Source organism: Chenopodium album, chromosome 5, assembly GCF_948465745.1.
Source record: "Chenopodium album chromosome 5, dcCheAlbu1.1, whole genome shotgun sequence".
In the NCBI taxonomy this organism is placed as follows: domain Eukaryota; kingdom Viridiplantae; phylum Streptophyta; class Magnoliopsida; order Caryophyllales; family Amaranthaceae; genus Chenopodium; species Chenopodium album.
Genome location: NC_137838.1, coordinates 75,447,098 through 75,457,017, shown reverse-complemented (window position 1 = coordinate 75,457,017; position 9,920 = coordinate 75,447,098). Strand labels below are relative to the sequence as shown.

The 9,920-nt window shown below is 33.8% G+C and overlaps 1 long non-coding RNA gene across 1 annotated transcript; it reads right to left on the bottom strand.

The window, feature by feature from the left end:
• Window positions 1-676: 676 nt before the first annotated feature.
• Window positions 677-3,164, bottom strand: LOC145631088 (uncharacterized). Its single transcript, XR_014112337.1, has 2 exons — window positions 2,751-3,164; window positions 677-1,469 (listed from the first exon to the last, which is right to left on the bottom strand). It is a non-coding gene; the product is annotated as an uncharacterized LOC145631088 (long non-coding RNA).
• Between the last annotated feature and the right edge of the window lie 6,756 nt (window positions 3,165-9,920).

The window sequence follows — 9,920 nt, the reverse complement described above, 5'->3', positions numbered from 1 at the left end:
GATTTCCGTTCGATAAAAATAAGTTCAGTTCGGTAAAATTTAGTTATCTTGAAGAAGAATTATAATAGAAAATCAGTAAAAATAATTTCAGTTCAGCAAAAATAATTTCAGTTCAGTAAAATTAATTTAAGTTCAATAAAAATAATTTAAGTTCAGCAAATATAATTTTGTTTCAATAAAAATAATTTCAGTTCATAAAAAAAAGGTGAAGTGAACGGGACCTTACTACAGTCTTGTTTGATACTCCCTCCATTTTGTAATAATTGCTACAGTAGGGAGGGCACAAAGTTTTATGAAAATTATAGGGCACAAAAAGAAGCTTGATCTTACAAAAACTTAGCTGACTTTGGCTCTAAACATGTAGCAGGACCATCCGAATTATAAGCGCAAATGCCATGTTCTGTTGCCTGCTTAACTCCTTTAAGAATGCAGAACACATCAGAAAAGGAAGCTTGATCTTATAAAAATTTAGTTGACTTTGTCTTTAAACTACACATGGTGTTGTAATTTGATCTTTACTTGACAGCATTTAGAAGCAAGATTGAGATGATGTTAATTTACAAGTAAACTGTATGTATGCAATGTATCATGTATTTGACAGAAACCTGTATTACCAGCTTCTACAAGTGAGCAACGATTTGAGGCTTACCACTTCAAATAAAATTCCCTCCCTCGATGCATTTTGAATTTGTGGTGTATTGTGATTTTATGTGGTTTAAAATGCATCCTCTCCGTTTCTAATACGGATATATATACAAAATCCTCATTTTCTTTGTAGGGATTACAAATGTGGTGGAAGACTAATGCTTCCTGCAAAAATGTTCTGAAAACATTACAGGATGCCTCAATCAGATACAAAGTTAGACACATTGATCACACAGAAATTACATGTTCATTCAAAAATTTCATGAAACATAGCCACATCTAATTCCATATTTTCCTAATATTTGCACAATGATCCATACAACAATATCAGAGAAATGATCTCATCCAAAGTAAGGGCAGCACCATGCCTTGAGAACGTCGGAGTTGACTGAGCAGCCCATTGAACTTCTCATAAGAAACCTCGTGTATCAGTTAAAAAAAAAATTAACCTAAATTGCTTCATAGGCCTATATGCTCACGTGCATCTCTGAAAATGGAAGCAGTGAGAATGAGCTGCTTGGCCTAAGCCACAGCAACCTCAGGGCTCGCCTTTGACTTGGCCTGGGCATTGGGGGCTTGGGAGTTGGGAATGCTACTTTATCCTAGCAATCTGACATAAGGATAGCAGAAGCATGTCACTGCCACTGGAATCACCGATACATGGCCTCAGTACCAGATAATCCTAATGCTCAAGAAGTACTCAAAACAATTCTTGCTGCTACGGACCAAAGTTCTAGGAACAGAATATACAGAATAACACGAGATCACCTCCAAGCACCCAAGAATCCAAGACAGATTCTGGCAGCTTACGATGCTCTTTCATTCTGTCAAATAAGATAGCTCATCAGCTGAGATGTAATACTTACATACTTGTATAGCAAGTCCAAGGTTCAGAGTATCAACCATATAGCCAGAATAATAAGCATGAATATACCCCCTACAGAAATTATTATCATAATCAAGTATCGACCTCTCAGTTTCTCACAAGGTTTGACAGAAGGTACGATATATTATCCAACTCAAACAAAGACCATCGACTCTACAATGAAAAAAATGTATTCATCTAAATAGAACATGATACTAAAGAAAAAAACAAACTCCAACACCCTATTTACCTGAGAATAGAGCATATTACCTGCATAATTGATTAAAAAATGAAAACCCTGTCATCATAAATAAAGTACTCCAATACTCCTAAATAGAGGTTTACATCCCAAGTTCCCCTTTACCAGGCTAGACAAGTTCTCTACAAAAGCCACAGTTTATACTGTAATTTCTACAGCTCCATTCATTGACAGTTGACGGGCTAATCCCATTGAAATCTCAAACCCGATAGATAGAAAACACAGAAAAGTCGAGAAAGAAGAAATCCCAACATACCAATACGATCAAGGCCTAATGGTACATAACTTGCCAACTTGGCAATTCCTTCACTACATAGGCCAGGGTTTTGCAAAGTGTGACCTAACTTGTAGCTAGCTCTTACACCAAACAATGAAACTTCATCTTTAGTCCAACCACGCCAACTCCAACCAACGCAACAACATGCCTCTTCTAGCCTAACATATCCACACCTATAATTTAAGCAATGTAAATGATCTCCCAATTATGAGCATAGGTACAATCCTCATACAAATCCCATAATCTCATGCATAAATCACTAATTATATCTTATACAACTAGCTTCTCATCACATGTCTCCAATCTCACCATAGTTTGACCAAAAAAAAAAAAAAATCCCTTGTCTATGTGTTACTCCTACGAAACAAGAAACAAATAACCGATTCGAAAAGTAACGCTTAGATCCTACACTCGGGAGCATGATGGACATCACCCTCTAAGTTACAAATTCTTTCCATAGCATCTCCAAGTTCTTTTTTTTACCAAACTTTCAAATTTAAACCCTAAGTGCCCTCTACTCTAACCGGCATAGAACAAAATACTCCAATCAAATTGAACAATACAAATTGAATCAAACAAATTGAAATAAACCCAAATAGAAAAAATCAATTTTTGCTAATACATAACTATCAAAATCCAAAATTTAAAAAGTCAAAACACATAAAATTGATGAAGAAAATATATAGTATGATTGAAAAACTCACCAAAAAATTATTATAAAAAGGGAAGAAATCAACCGACATGAAAGGCACCAATATCACCAGTACGAATAGAGCTGGCAATTTCATCGGCAACGATTAAACAAGAAGAAATCCAACCAGCAAGTGCCAACCATATCATCTTTGATATCCAGAACGTCATACTCCAAGGCATCGCCATATTTGAGTATTTGATTTTGATGGAATTTGAAGGAGTAGTTTAAGAATGAAGGGTGGTTGATTTGAAAGACAGAATAGTTAGCTTCTGAGTTGGATTGTCGGGGTAGTTGACTTTGGAGTAGTTGATTTAAGGATACTCTAACCAATAACGTCACTTTTATTCTTACTAATCGGAATTCAGGATAATGGCAAACTTTGGTACTCCGTGCTATTCTTGACTATATCTTGTATTCCATCAATATCAATTATCAACTATAGTAGTGTAGTGTATAGCTCGGGTGATGCCCCGGGTCTATACGTTAAATATTCTCTGCTTTGTACAGAATATTATAATTTTTATGTATTATACTAATATTAAATACTTTTATTGAAAAAATAATCTTAAATACTTTTATTATAGGTTTACTATTTAGTTGAAGAAAATAATTTGAGCAACAAAAAAAACTCGTGCCATACATTAAGTATATTGAAGAAGAATAAATAAACAAAAGTGTTAAATAGCAACGATGGTATGCCTTCTTATTTATTCTCTAATGACCCGAGTTCAATTGCCTTTTAATATATAGTATATAGATATATAGTATATAGATATAGATATTATTATTAAATTTCGAAGGTAAAGAGTGTCAATCTGTCATGTTGAATTGCCTCATATTATAACTATTAAATATTTAATGACTTAATTATTGACTTTTTAAACTATCAAATGATCTAGAGAAAAATATTGTGGAATTGATATTTGTGATTGTTGTTTCAATGAATACTACAAGAAGAGGGGGTTGAATTGTAGTATGAGACTTTAGCCAAACTTTTTGCGGAATTAAGATTAAGTAAGCTAAAGGAACAGAAAGATTAACTAAAGGAACTAAAGAATGCAAGAGAGATTTTTACGTGGAAAACTTCTTGGCCTTAACAAGGAGAAAAACCACGACCACTTGGGATTTTAGGAAAAGAATCTTCACTATAATAGGGCAAATGGTCCTATTACAAACTAAAGACTTAAACTCAAGTTCCTCTACGAACCTGAAACCCCGAGGAACAAGTCACCCAACATGTTACTCTTCTCTTCTCTTTCTCTCTTCTCACTTCTCTGTTCTCTCTTCTCTTTCTCACTTCTCTTTCTCATACACAAAAGTTCACTCAAACTTTCCCAGCCATTCCCCAAATTACAACTCGAAAGATAAACAAACTCTAGTTGGGTGATGCAAATTGCGTCACTCAAAACAGCGGAGTAACTCTAAAAGCCATGACACATAACTTTGCGAGTTCCAAAGATCAAAATCCTATCGAGGGAATTGTTAATTATTATGGTGCAATAACAGAAATCATTGACATATCTTATCATGGTAATTTCAGTGTTGTCTTATTTAAGTGTGTCTGGTTTCATTCGGAAAAGGATGATGATGATGGGCTGATTACGATTAACATGAATAAGACCATTTTTAAAGAAGAGCCATTTATCTTGGCATCTCAAGCACATCAAGTGTTTTATGTAGAAGATTTGAATAGAGAGGGTTAGCATTATGCTATGCAACTCCCTCCTAGAGAGCTTTCGGATGGTATTGATCCACATTTTTAAATATTCACTACATTTTATAACTAGCTTATATTTCATTGCAATTTGTTTCATATTATTAATCTTTTTTTTTTCTGGCAACTAAACGCGTTTTCATTTATTGTTTCTGCAGATGAAAGGGAATAAACCCAAAGTTTCTGCTTCCCAAAGTCAGCTTACAGATTATGAACTACAAAGGATTCAAAAATTAAAGTCGAATGCAGAAAGGATGAAAGCCCAAGGATCCGGATCGTTAGCAAATAAGATACTTGAAGAAAAAACGAAAGCCTTATTTACTCCAAGTGCAAGGCAGAATAATATGTCAGAAGATAGAGATGATGAATCCACATCAGATTATGATGGTGAAAATGAAGTCGAAACTATGGAAGTTGACAATCTCGTTTCTGGAAAAAGAAAAGTTTGTAAACAGGTTTGTTCTTTTGTCACTTTTTTTCCTTTGATAAATCTAGTTATATATCTACTGTAATTATGTTGTTGTTTCACTCTCTATAATTGTTAGGCTAGTATCTTTTACCCTTTATTTCTTTAATTTATCATTCATGTTATTATCACCAATGATGACATAAATATGTGATTTTCATTGAGTTGTACTACTAGAACAATAGTAGCTTATATTTGGAGACTGATTGAACATCAAAAGTAGCTATACTAGAGACTGGCTGAACACGGTGTTTTTGGCTTGTAATTAATTAGCAAAAGCCTTATGTTTATAGGTCTCAAAGAAACTATATTATTCATCAGTTCGCCCACAAAATATGGGTGTTGTGGAGATGAATAACCAGAAAAAGCATTCGTGCATCCAAGGGAAGCAACAAGACCAGCAAGTTATGGTACAAAAGAAGGGGAAAAAAAGATCATTCTGTACTCCTGGTTCCATGTCAGCATTCCTCGAGTTTCGAAAAAGGCAAAAAGAAAACAATGAAGTGCTTGTAGAAAGTAATCACTCTTTGTACAATTCTACTACAGCACTAATACAAAATGACGATGATGCATTCAATGAGAATAACAGTAATGATGTACTAAATGCGAGTGATGATGATAATGGACTAAATGAGAATGCTAATGCTGTTGGGACTGATTTTGAGAGCGATCAAGAATTGGAAGACAAGGTTATAGCACAATTTGCCAGGGAAGGTATGGTATTAATTTGAACATGAAAAATATAATTGTAATATGTGGGCATTGTTTCTGATACATACTAATCTGGTTTGTCATAAAACTGATTTTATTATTGAAAACAGAAACTGAATTAGCTTCAAAAACGAAAAAGCTTCGAGGTCCGACAATGCTACCAAAGGTTCATGCACGTACAAGAGAGGAGCGTCCAGCCATTGTTTTAAACAAATTTGGTCAACCAGTTGGACCTACAAAGGAGATCGTCACAGAGTTTAAGTTTTTTTGGGGAACTGTGGCAAGGGATTCTGAACTTGCACCTCTTAATTATATCAAATTTCCAAGTCTACCCACACTTGATAAGATATGGGAATATGTCCTAGTATGTAGTGATATTACTCTTTTGCATTAATCTATTCAATTTTACTCATACTTAAACCTACATATGTTACTGTTGTATTATTTTCATAATTGTGCAGGACAAGTATATGGTTCCTCAAGATGGATTTAATTGGGTGATGGGTGCTATCAATGCATGTTGGAAAGCTCATAAATGCAAAACTAAGAAGTTGTACTTCTATGCATATCCAACTGATGATTTAAGATGGGAACATAAACCAGACACAATTTCAGAACCTCAATTTAGAGATCTTTTGCAATATTGGCATACCAAAGAGGCTGAGGTATTATACATACGAATTTGATCGTCTTACTAGTGAAAAAATTTCAAAACCTTAATTCAGAATTTCTTTCGCTAACTGCTTTAACAATAACACACATGATTCGAGTTTATTATTCTTGTTTATTTTATCAAATATGCCCTTAAATTCTGAATTCTTATTGGATTGTTTTATTCCATAGGAAATTAGTAAAACCAACAAAAACAATCGTCTAATGTTAGATGATATGCACAATTTGGGTCGTAAGTCATTTGCCATTTTACGCCATGAGTTGGTAAATACTTTATCTAATTTTAAGCTATTCCATGATCAATTTTATAATCATTACTTGTTGTACATGAGGCTTTTACCCTTTTCTTTATTTTAATAATATATAATCATTTCAATATATCATGTTTTATAGCAACAACAAGATCCGGATAAGCAAGAACCTTCCCAAGCAAAGGTTTATAAGGAATCAAGAAAGAGAGTTGCCGGAAGGACATACCTTACCAACTATGAAAAAGCAAAAGAGAATATCGTGAGTTAACATCTTAGATATAATTTATATTTTCTTTACTTTTCATAAATGGTACATATTACTTTATTTTCCCATATAGGCCAAAATGGAAGCTTTAGAGTCTTCCCAACATGAAGATGGTAACAACTCTAAGTACCCTTACTCCGAAGTGATTCCAGATCCTAAGCGCAAAAGCCGTGTGCGCCTTCATGGAAAAGGTGTGAAAAAGGCAGATTTGAAGGAAAAAGCTAAAAAGTCAGATTTTATATTCCCAGAGGAATTCTTAGCAAGTATGCAAGCACAATTAGTACAACAACTTGCACCAAGCGTTACAACTGCAGTTTTGACTCAACTTCAGGAAGCTAACCCGGAGATTAATCTTGTAGTTCTTGATTTTGTGATGCCATTAGTTCGAAATGATGCATCTAGTGCACCACATCAGCTCACTAACCAGACTAACCAGAATGGACAATCCAAATCTGGTGCAACAGTTAATCAGGTAACAACTTTTACTTTCTCATGCTTGTGTATGCTGCTTATGTTCCTTGTGTTGTTGATTTAAGACACTTGTGGTAGTGAGCATAACTGATTAGTGAACACAAATCTGGTCAGTTTTATCTCTAGGGAGAGTATCTAAAGTAAGTTTTGCCCACTGACCATGGCTGAGTATATGGCATTATTATGGATCAAAAATATGAAATTTGATAGAATTTTGGCCACGAAATCTAAAGGAATTTTGGCCATGTCACCTTCACTGCCTACCTTAAAGAATTAGCCAAACTTGAATGATGGCCATGTACATGTCAAAAAATTTACATGTGTTATTTTTTTTTTTGATTTAATGATTACTAAATTCTTAGTGTAATTATAATATAACCATATATTAAGTGCGAGGAGGTGGTTATAACCTATACTAATCAAAATTTCTATTTTTTTAATTTTATTTCTTTTAACGTGTAGGTGCATGACGAGCTAGATGGAGATGAAGTACATTGACTAGGCATCCAACAAATAGTGCGTAAATGTTGTTGGCGACAGTTGTTGATTTAGTCCGATGAGCTTCTGAAGATTTGGAACTGTTTGCCTATATATAGATCTATTGTATTTTGCACAGTTGTTAAATTAATTAGTAAACATTTATGTATCAATATCGCGCGGTAGTGTCATATGAAAACAATATTTTGTAATGTATTTAACATACGTACTTAGGAGATTGTTATAAATTTAATGAAATTTTATATTTAGTATTACTTTTAAGATTTAACTAACTAAACATCTAATTAATATTATTGAACTACTAATTATTAGGTGTTAATTAATAATAAATAGCTAATGATTATTATTATTATTATTATTATTATTATTATTATTATTATTATTATTATATATAGTCGTTGTATTAGATGCTAATTTAAATGCAATATATACCGTTGTGTTAGCCTTTCCGTTGTATCAGGTCTCACTTTCATGACGTTTTTTATAAAATACTCTAATGCAACGGATAAAGGAGGTCGTTGCATTAGGTACAATCTAATACAACGGATTAGAGCTGCCGTCGCATTAGATACCAAATGCCGTTGCATTAGGCCTAACGCCACGCCAGCAGAAGCCACGGTACAGGGGCGTTGCATTAGGCCTGATACCACGGTTTTTGATGTCTAACACAACGGATTCAGGGGTTGCATTAGATAAAAAATGTAGTAGTGCCATTCCCCAAATTACAACTCGAAAGATAAACAAACTCTAGTATAAGAACATTTAGAACACTCTCATAAACTTGTGTGGAATTGGACTCTTAACTCGATTTAAAGCTTGAAAACTTATGTGAGCAAGGGTGAATTTTTCCAACAGATTTCAAAGACTAATTATAGAGCAATAAACATATTGGAAAAACTTCTTTGTGCAGCAAATCCATTACGCCACTACTCCAACCCACTAAGATGATCATGTTCCTAAAATTAAAGAAACATGAACTCCTCAATGTGCAAGACCATGACTTGAAGAAGATCATGGAGGAGTAGGCCGCAAGCTTTTAGAAAACGTGGGAGATTTTATTTTCAGAAGATATTTTCGAAAATAAGATAAATAAATTAAATCCTTTTCCTTAAGATATTTTCGAAAATCAGAATAAAATAAAATCCCTTAAAAAGATAAACGTTTTTAGAAAGTAACAGTTTTCCTAAAAACTAGCATGCACAAATTTTATCTTTTGGACCAATTCCACACATAATTTTCGAGTGTTTCTAACTTCTTATACTTACATAAATCCTAGAATATAAAATATATTTTAGTCTTCATGTTCTCTGATGAAGCTTCTACTCCGAGGCTTCTTGTTCCTTGAAAGGAACTTCTCTTCTCTGATGAGGCTTCTTCTCTGAAGCTTTTGTTCCCTGAGGGGAACCTTCTCTTCTCCAGTCTTCTTTTCTGAAGCACTAGTTCATGTAAAGGAACTCTTCTTTATGGATAGCTCTGCTTCTAGCCTTCTTGTTCCTCATGGTATTTTTGCATGACACTTAATTCTCCTGGTCTTTGCAACTGAGTACACACTTAAACAATCAAACACTTATTAGTTTGTAAGTAAGTGAGGTTGTGTCATCATCAAAATCATTAAGTCCAACAGTGGTCAATTCAATTTATTGATTCTTTTAATTTGTGTAATACGGAGTAATAATATTATAAGCTACAAGTGTCAATCATCTATTTCCACAATCATCTAAAAAATATAATCCGGGGCATCGCCCGGGTCACTAACTAGTTCGTTCCTTAAAAAAAATAAATAAATAAAATTGAAGAAGCTTAAAACATTTAATTTAAATTAATCAATTAACTCAAGAACATGGAGTCCGTGGAAAACATAGGGTGAAATCTCACAAGGACCATGATTCACCCAAACTTGTTTGACATTGAAATGAATTAATCTTGTAAAGTGATGAGGTACAAAGTTTTCATCCCTTTTAACATGAGACCAATGCACTAACTCAAAATAACAAGAAAGCGAAAAAAAAATATATATTTGAGGATGCCATCAAGTTCTGATAAATAAATCGCCGCCTTTGTGAGTCGTGAGATGAGCGAAGCATTGTCTGATTCAATAATAACTTTCTTGTGCTCAAACCTGCAAGCTGGCC